The sequence below is a fragment of the Colius striatus genome, unplaced genomic scaffold, assembly GCF_028858725.1.
Source record: "Colius striatus isolate bColStr4 unplaced genomic scaffold, bColStr4.1.hap1 scaffold_40, whole genome shotgun sequence".
In the NCBI taxonomy this organism is placed as follows: domain Eukaryota; kingdom Metazoa; phylum Chordata; class Aves; order Coliiformes; family Coliidae; genus Colius; species Colius striatus.
The window spans coordinates 714877-723574 of NW_026908523.1; the positions used below are offsets into that span (position 1 = coordinate 714877).

The 8698-nt window shown below is 41.7% G+C and overlaps 1 long non-coding RNA gene across 1 annotated transcript; it reads right to left on the reverse strand.

Moving 5' to 3' along the window:
• Positions 1-5208: 5208 nt before the first annotated feature.
• On the reverse strand, positions 5209-6660 carry LOC133629335 (uncharacterized). The gene is made up of 3 exons (XR_009821001.1): positions 6582-6660; positions 6178-6341; positions 5209-5267 (listed from the first exon to the last, which is right to left on the reverse strand). It is a non-coding gene; the product is annotated as an uncharacterized LOC133629335 (long non-coding RNA).
• Positions 6661-8698: the final 2038 nt, after the last annotated feature.

The window sequence follows — 8698 nt, forward strand, 5'->3', positions numbered from 1 at the left end:
GACCAACAGTTTTTACACTCGTTGAGGCAAGGGACTGAGGATGGAAAGGACGAGCCCAGCGGTCCGTGAGGGCCGGGGCCGGCGGTGTCGGTGCGATGTGTGTGGGGGGCTCCGGAGACACCGACCGGGCGCGGGAAGCGGCTGCGCGGCGGCGGCTGCGGATGGAAGGGGCGGGGGGGGTCTGGCTCACTCCGTGCCGGCCCCGGCGCCGGCGGCGCAGCCGCTGTTACTCTCTCCCGTGTTTTCTTTGTCTCCCCTCACATGCCCGATGGTGCCCAGTCTAACACGGGGTCGCGCTCCCCCACTCTCCTCTGATCATCCTGCACTGCACCCTGGCCAGACTCCGCCCGCTCGGCATTCCCCTGCGAGTCGTCCCAGGGGTAACTCGGCGGGCTGGGCTCGAATGGGAAGCAGCTCTCCGGCTGGGGCTCTGCTCTGAGCCCCTTCGCCTCTCTGACTTTGTAAATACTCTTGTGTAGACAAGAACCTTTTTCTTTTTTCTCGGTATCATCCGCCTCAGCTCCGCTCCCGACACTACTCTCGGTGCTGCTCCCGGCGCTGCTCTCAGCACCTCTCCCGGCACTACTGTCGGTGCCTCTGCCAGTTCACTCTCTGCCCCAGGGACAGGCTCACTAAGTTGGGGGGGCAGAGGTGGGGGCTCTTTAGGCCGGCACTCTCGTGCCCCGGGAGGGGCCGATGACTCACACGGCTCCCGCACCCCATTTTCTACACGTGGGGGGTTGAGCATTACTTTTGAGACGGCAGGAGCCAGCGAGGTGGATTGGAACCAGTCATGCTCATAGTTTTTGTTCTTACTCTGTGCTGCTGATGCGTGCTCAGCAGCCTTCTTTTCTGCCTGATGTTGCAACAACTCATTGCGCACTATCCTCCAAAGCTTCCCTAACTTTTCAGCTATCTCATCGTCCTCCAGGGTAGCTTCCCATAGTTTATCCCCAAACTTTCGCCATTCACTTAACTCATGAACAGTATGTGGGTTCTGAAAACAACCCTTAGCATACCCATAAGCTAAAAGCCCAGGGAGATCCTTTTCCAAATCTATTCCCTTAACCTGTCGCTTCTTTAAAAAGCAAGTAAATAAATCATATGCTGCTTGCCTTTCCATTTTCAGAAGTCGTCAGCGCTGTTGCAGCCCCACAAGGTCTCGGCAGCACGTATCGGCCGGGCTCGTCTGTACGATCACCCAGGGCACGGCACCACCCCTTCCTTCTGTTTTCTGGTGCTTAGTTGCCGTCCTCGCTGCTAGGACCCGAGCTCCTTCGCCGCTCCGCCGTGGTTGCCAATCTTGTATCACGTCGTTTGTGTATCACGTCGGTATATCACGTCCCCCGTGTATCACGTCGAGGTCACCATTTGTCGGAGACGGCGGGAGAAACGCAACACAACCAACAAGGATGATCAGCAAATGTCACTTTATTTGCAAAGACACCACTCTTTTATAGCATCAATACTCAGCCTGATACATATTGCCAAAGCTAAGCTCATCATTGGCTATTTGTCTAAATGTCAACTCCTCTTAAGAAACATCTTGCTCTACATTTTTGTGGTTAATACATCCTCTTTTTATATCCTGTCTACATGCAGCTGCAAGCAGTCCCTTATCTCAAGGACAATGCGCCCTTGGGCTAACCTTTTTTCTATTTAAGACAGTTCTATTAGGTTAACATTGCTATGACCTCTTTCTTTCAGCCATACTTGAGTAACACTCTCCACAGTGGTGCAAGGAGTAGGAACAGTGAGAGAAACAACCACGCCGACTCCAAGGTCAGTAAGGAAAGAGAGGAGGAGGTGTGCTGGAGCAGAGACTCCCCTGCATTCTATGGAGAGAATTGGTGAAGCTGAGATTTGTTTGCATTTCTTTAAAGACCCTGCAGCAGCGGTAGAGACTCATTTTGGTAAAGCTGGCCCCAGTCCAGGGGCAGCAATTCACTTCATTATTGGCCTTGAGCCAGGGGCAGTGATTTCCTTCTTTATCACTATGGCCAGAGCAGGCCGTGTCCCGAAGGAGGGACCCAATATCCACAGCTGTAACTGTGGAGAGGAATCATTTTGGGATTTATCAAAATGAGACAGAACATAGTTAAAAATGTCATCATGAATGCATTCTGTGTCAGACATTCCTGTCAGCCTTTCTTCTAGCTCGCAGAAGGGCAGGGTTTGGGCTATTTTTAGCAGAAGTAGTTAAATTCCAAATTCACAAACCTCCTTTATTCTTAGAAGTCAAGATATTTTAGTTTGTTATATCTTAATAATTAATAACCCCACTTACCTGTGTAAAATGATGCTCACCTGATGAACCATTTCTGCCTCATCTCCTGAATTAGTGAATGTCAGCACCTTCTGAAGATTACTGTGGGTAAAAGCCAGTATTTTGAGTAACACAGCGGTTCTTTCACTGTCCATACAAGGCTGTACAACCTAAAGGTGGATACAAACCAGAGGGCTGGTAATTCATGTAATCTAGACATGCTTTACTGTGTATTTCTTCTTTTAAGAAGCACAAAGCATTGTTATATACCAAAGAACATCGGCACATCGTAAATCTCCTGTTGAACTTATAATGTACAATATACAACTCTCACAAAGGGTGTGAATTTCTGACAGCTTCCAGAAGCAAAATTAAAACCCATCACAATCAAAATCTCACATCGGTATTTTCTTATACGTGTGATTTTTGATGATTTGTCAGTGTTGAAGTTTCTCACTGAAGTACCACTGAAGAAGTTTCACACTCCATAAGCACAGTGCACTACCTCAGATAGTCTTAAAAAAAGCCCCAAAACATGGACATTTGCAGTGCTGCCAAATCACTAGACTTTTCACAAAAAGTGATGTTTTTCCAGTTTCATGTCATGCTCAGAATGTCTGGTCTTAGAGACTTCCCAACATTTTCAATCCCCAAATGATTATGTTTTGAGTCATTGAAGAATTCAGATCATACTTGTAACATTTTATACAATTCTTCAGCTCTATACCACACTGACTGGAAGTTCCATGAGAAGACACCTCAGGATATACAGTAGCTTTCTCAAAATATTAGGTCAAATTAATTTCTGCACTGTGTGGCACAGAGCAGTCAAACAAGCATTTTACTAGCTCTGTCTTTGGAAAACTCACTTGTAGTTCTGCCACTCAATCAACAACCACAAAAACATTCTGAACATTCTGGTCACAAACAACTAAGACAGCCTACATTGCATTCAAGTGTCATTCAGACGACAGAAGTATTCTTACTTCCTCAGATTTTCACACTTTTAGCTGCTTCTTTGTTCTGCCCAAGTATTAACAACATTGGATGAAGCTGTCTGGAGCATCTCTGGTATGTTTTCAGTAGCTCAAAAACAAGTTGTGCCTTCTTCCACCCAGGACACAAGATAAGTGCTAGTGGCTAGACGTGTATGTACAAAAGAGTTACAGTAGAGCATGAGACAACTGTTTAGAATCTTAGTCATTGTACTATTTCAGAATTTAGGGCAAAACTAAAATGCGCAAAACAGGCCTTTCAATGCTTCAAACAGAAGCTTTTAACACCATATCACCTCTTAAATGCAGATGGTACAGGCCCGAGGAACCGTGCACCAAGCTGGAGACAAATGGATGTGCAGCAACACACGGTGAAAGGTTCAAAAGTTTCATAGAAGCAGAAACATCTTGTCTTACTTGGAGCTGTGTGAGCCATTTTCAGTGGTCCCTTACAGCCTCAGTAAGTCTATGTTTCTGTGATCTAATGCATTAGAAAATGAATGACAATGTTTTAAAAATCAAATTAGACATTTCCATTTCACTATGTAACAGCCCCTTAAAAATCAAGCTTCATCGAGTATCAAAGTGATATGACATTAACCACTTGTTAGATACTACTTGATAAATAAGTAACAGACTCCCACACTCATGCAGTCCATCTCTGTCAATGTCTAAGCAGATGGCCTAAATAACCTGGGAAGCATCATGAAGATACTCTAAGATTACATCAGATGCACCCATTCTCAACATGCACTACCTTTTGGATCATTCATTGACATTTGCACCTTAGAACACAAAACCTGCAGTACTCTAATATATACATCCTCCACTCCTGTTTCTCAAGGCTTTGTAGCAACTGCTCAACTGCAAAAGTGTAAGAATTGGTGGAATATACAAGAAAGGATTATTTCCCTGACATGAGATGGCAACTACATCACATCCTTGAGCTATTGGTGGCCAACAGTAAGATTCAGTGGAGTTAGGGCCTAAAACTTTTTTCCAAGTAAGTTCCTACAGAAAGAGAAATAAAGAGTTCTACCTGAAAATCGTGTGCTTGAAACACCAACAAGGCAACACAAAGCACTGAGCAATTTAAAAGCCTTTGACCCACTGCATAATACATTTCCTTAACACACAATATGATAAGAGTTCTTCTGGGATGAGGAGTTAAATTCTTACATCTAATTCAAATGCCATCATTTGTAGCAGTGGTTGATAGATCAGATGAAACTGTACAATTCTACAGTCTCTCTGAAGCATAATTTACTCAACCGTATGAACAACCTCCTACACATTCCTCAATCAAAATTAGCTACTATAGTATTTAGTATCTGAAAGTTAAGGTATGATACTAGTCTTAAAAATACTAAATGTAATGTATTACGTTAGCATTACCCTTTCCAGATCTTCAAGAAGTGGTGCTGTTTCCAGAATTGATGGTGGCTTCATTTTCTTGCCAAGAAAGACAAAGTTTCTTTCTTCAAGATTTTGAAAACTCTGAAACCATACGAAATAGATGACAAAGGCAATACTTAGTAGATGGGTTTGAGCTTACATCCAACTTAAAAACTATTTTTTTGAGAAGAATTAGCCAAAGAAATGTAAACACAAATGAAGTACAACTCACACACACGTCACACAGAACAGTGCTGAGACTCCTACTGTCCCCTGACTTGGCCATTGCCTCTGTTTCTTGCTTTTTTTCTTTTTGTCTCTTCCCCTGCATTTTTTTTTGCCCTTCATATTTTCACAGAGGCACCATCAACTTTGCTGGCTTGCTGAGCTTTGGTCTGGTCTTGTTGCTGATGTGGCTGGATTCAGTCCCTGATGTCCCTCCACAGAGTCCCTCCACAATGACCACTCTTGTAGCCTCAACACTACCCACACCTCCACATATATGACACACGTTTGCAGAGGTTAAATGGAAGTTATATCCTGGAATTACCTGTTGCTCATTTTCAGTTCTATGTGTCTTCAAAGGATCAGAATTTAAGCACTGCTGAAGCCTGAGAAATATACAAATATTAAATTCAATGTAAATGCAAAAGGAAAGTGTAATCGATAAATATCACCAATATTTCTAAAATGGCACGAAACAGTTCACCTACAAAATATCTCTGATGTATTACCTGTGCCAACAAAAACCCTCAAATATGACAGAAGAAATCAAAAAGTACCATTTTGGATGTAAAATTTACTATTAGGTTTTAGGTATCTGAAAATAACCCAAAGGTTTTTTTAACCAAGACAATTGGTGGGTTCCTCAACTTCAGAAGAAAATCAGATGGGACTGCAGGAAAAAGGTGTCTTAAAGTTGCAAAAACATGAAACAATGTATCTTTGCAACAGTTAAAACTTGAATTAAAAACACTCCTCAGGTTGTTTACATATGCAGCAAGTGATTTGCAGCATAATAAAAGCCTTGCACAAGTCAACTCAGTCAGATTTCATTCAGCTGGAAAACTTTATCAATCACACTAAGAATAAAAGAAGGCAACTGAATATGCTGAGTGTGCAGAAACGTACTGCCTCATCACAGCCTTGTTTTCAAGCTACTGTTTAGAAAGAATTGCTATTTTTACTGTGGTCTGGATAAGTATCAGCAGCTTCTAATGGCCTCCTTCCCCAATACCATGTGCACACATCTTGTTTTACCTTCTGCCCTTTTAACTTTCCAAGAAGAGTAACTGGAAACATACTACAGCTCCTAATTATCTGGCTACACAATTGGTTCAAATATGTAACATACTGTACCATACCTGTCTGTGTGAACTGCTGGATTTTCCTTGAAAGGCAACCCTGGGATTGTTTTGACAATCTCTCAAGAAAAGACAAACCCTTTTCTGGCAGTAAAATACTGTTTAAGAGCACCATTTTAGAAAAAAAAGATTACTGAGCTCAAGGTGGTTTTCTTACCTAACCGAATTTTCTTCAGCATGCAACAAGAACATCAACCACACAGGAGAATCAGTTCATGGTCACATCTCAAGCTACAGCTTCCGGCAGCTCTTTCTTTGAAGAATCCGCCCCTGTATTCCCCCAACAACTACCAAAAGTTTTCCACACACATCTTCACAGCACTAGAGCAAGTGAGTACAAAAGGAGACACAACCTGTTCAAAGTCCATCGTTGCAATCTAAAAGACTAAAACCACCAGAACTACAAACTTGAAGGACAACGTTCTCTTTTAACTAGATCAAGAGTTAGTCCCAGATTTGTTACAGAAAAGGACGTGATAGCTGACTACAATATTCCTAATCTGCCTTACAGATGCTTCACTTAATTCATTTTGACATTTGAATAGAAAATCTAACACTTACAGATGTGGTAGTTTCACTGTCATCTGTGTTGGAGCTTTGTCATGTCTTTTCAAGAACAGAACCAGATACAGCAAGATCTAGAAAGACAATTTTAAAAGATGCAGAAACACATTTGGGATTATCTGAATCTATGAAAGGCCAGTGTTTTTACAGTTGGTTGCAACTGACTTCTTTCTCTGCTTGTCTCATTTTCTAATGGCAAAACGAACAACCAAAAGACAGTTGTATTTACATAAAGATATGCAAATGAACCGAGTGAACAAGGACAGAGGATATTTATAGTGATTCAAGTCTGTTTTAAACAAGACAACTCACAGAAAACATTCAAGTTACCTCTGTGTAGAGAAATCCCTCTAAACTCAAATCAAACAGTAAGGTATCACTGATCAATGCTACAAGTTATTTCAACAGTATCTAATGCTTTTCAGCATAGCAACAAATGACCCTGCAACTCACCCTTTGTCTTATCAAGTACAAAATGCTTTAGAATATTCCTGCATCTGCTGATTTGATTGCTCTTTGTAAAGTCTGATACATAGGCAGTGTTTGTTAGGATAGCTTTTGTTCCACTTGTTGGATTCCAACGGACACAGTAGTTCAATATATCCAGTTAAAGACAAATGATGCACTGCAGGAATGATTGCTGCCAACACACACGGTTCCCACTTGTTTCAGGATCTGTTGATACCTTCTGCTGGAGCAGCACTGTCCTCAAATCAAGTGCAGGATTAACAACTTTCATTGGAAGAGAGTCAAGATTTAATGATGTTTGGGTCTCCTGATAATCTGCTGAACTCACTGCATTCTCTTCAGCTTGCTCAAAATGAGCAAAGCTGCTTAAGACGAGATCATCATTAACGCATACCTAAAAAACCCAAGTCTTTGACTGACCAGAATCAACAAGCAAGTCACCATCACATACTGCTTTAGAATTTACTTGAAGCTGGACACAACAGGAAGACATATGCAGTATGTACAAATGCTTTCTGAAGAGTACTCATTCCAGGGCAGGAAAGTTGGTCATATCTTCCTCTATGTTCTCCAAACAGGTGTTACTTACCAGTTTCATGCTTTTGCCTAAAATTCTGTGCTCAGTTTTCTATGAGCTTTAAACATTTTTAGAAAAACTATCTTAACAGTTTTATGTCTCTTTGATTCAGAGTGCATCCAAACCTGGCAGGAAAAAACAATATTCAACTTAAAATTTCTTACTGGCTCAGAGAGAAGTGACACTTGCCAACTGTGATTCTGAACAGAGAAGGTATTCAAATTAAGATGTAATCCAAGTTATTGTCTACAGTGAAGACCACAGCTCTAATGTTAAAAGTCTTGGTAAAATACTTCAAATGGCAGCAGGTTTCAAACACATTTATTTTTGTCTACTAGGCAGCTGCTTAAGTCTGACAGTAGCTGCAGCAGAGATTTAGCAGGAGTTACGCACTTTGGTAAGTGCAACGAGCTTTCTTCCGTTCTCCCAACTGTTTGGGAACTCAGCCTTATGCACATATGAACTTGTATTTATTTTCATAACACCATGCAACTGCCTTCTTGAAATATCTTGAAGTGTATCACAAAGAAGGACAAGAGTACAGTAAATTCACATAGTTGTTCATCTGAAGTACTTGGGGGACTTCATTTGCTTGTCAAGACCTTCCAAAGCGGTTCACAAGTTTCCACCTCACAGAATTCATTCCAAAGTTCACAAACAACAGATTTAGAAAAGAAATCTTCTAATAAGTTAATGATTGCACTTCTACTGTATATGGCAAATTACAAAATTCACTTGCAAATAACACTTTTCGGTCTTAAATTTGTCACAAAGTTACAACTTCAATAGCAGAGGGCACAAAGAGGTTTGTAGAGATAAAAATATCTTACCTTTTCCCCTTTTATTGTCACATAAAGGAAAACATCAGATGTGGTATCTTCTACAGCACATACTTTGGCTGTCGTCTGGGTAGTAGCAAAACTGAGTGATGGTGTTTCAATGACGCAGCTGCCTGTTCTTTCCTGCTCTTCTCCAGCCCAGTGTTTCCTCACTAACCCAGCACCTGGAAGAGCAAACAATGGGTGTTTTAAAAGTCTCCCTCTCATGGCAGTGGTGACAAGTTTCTGTT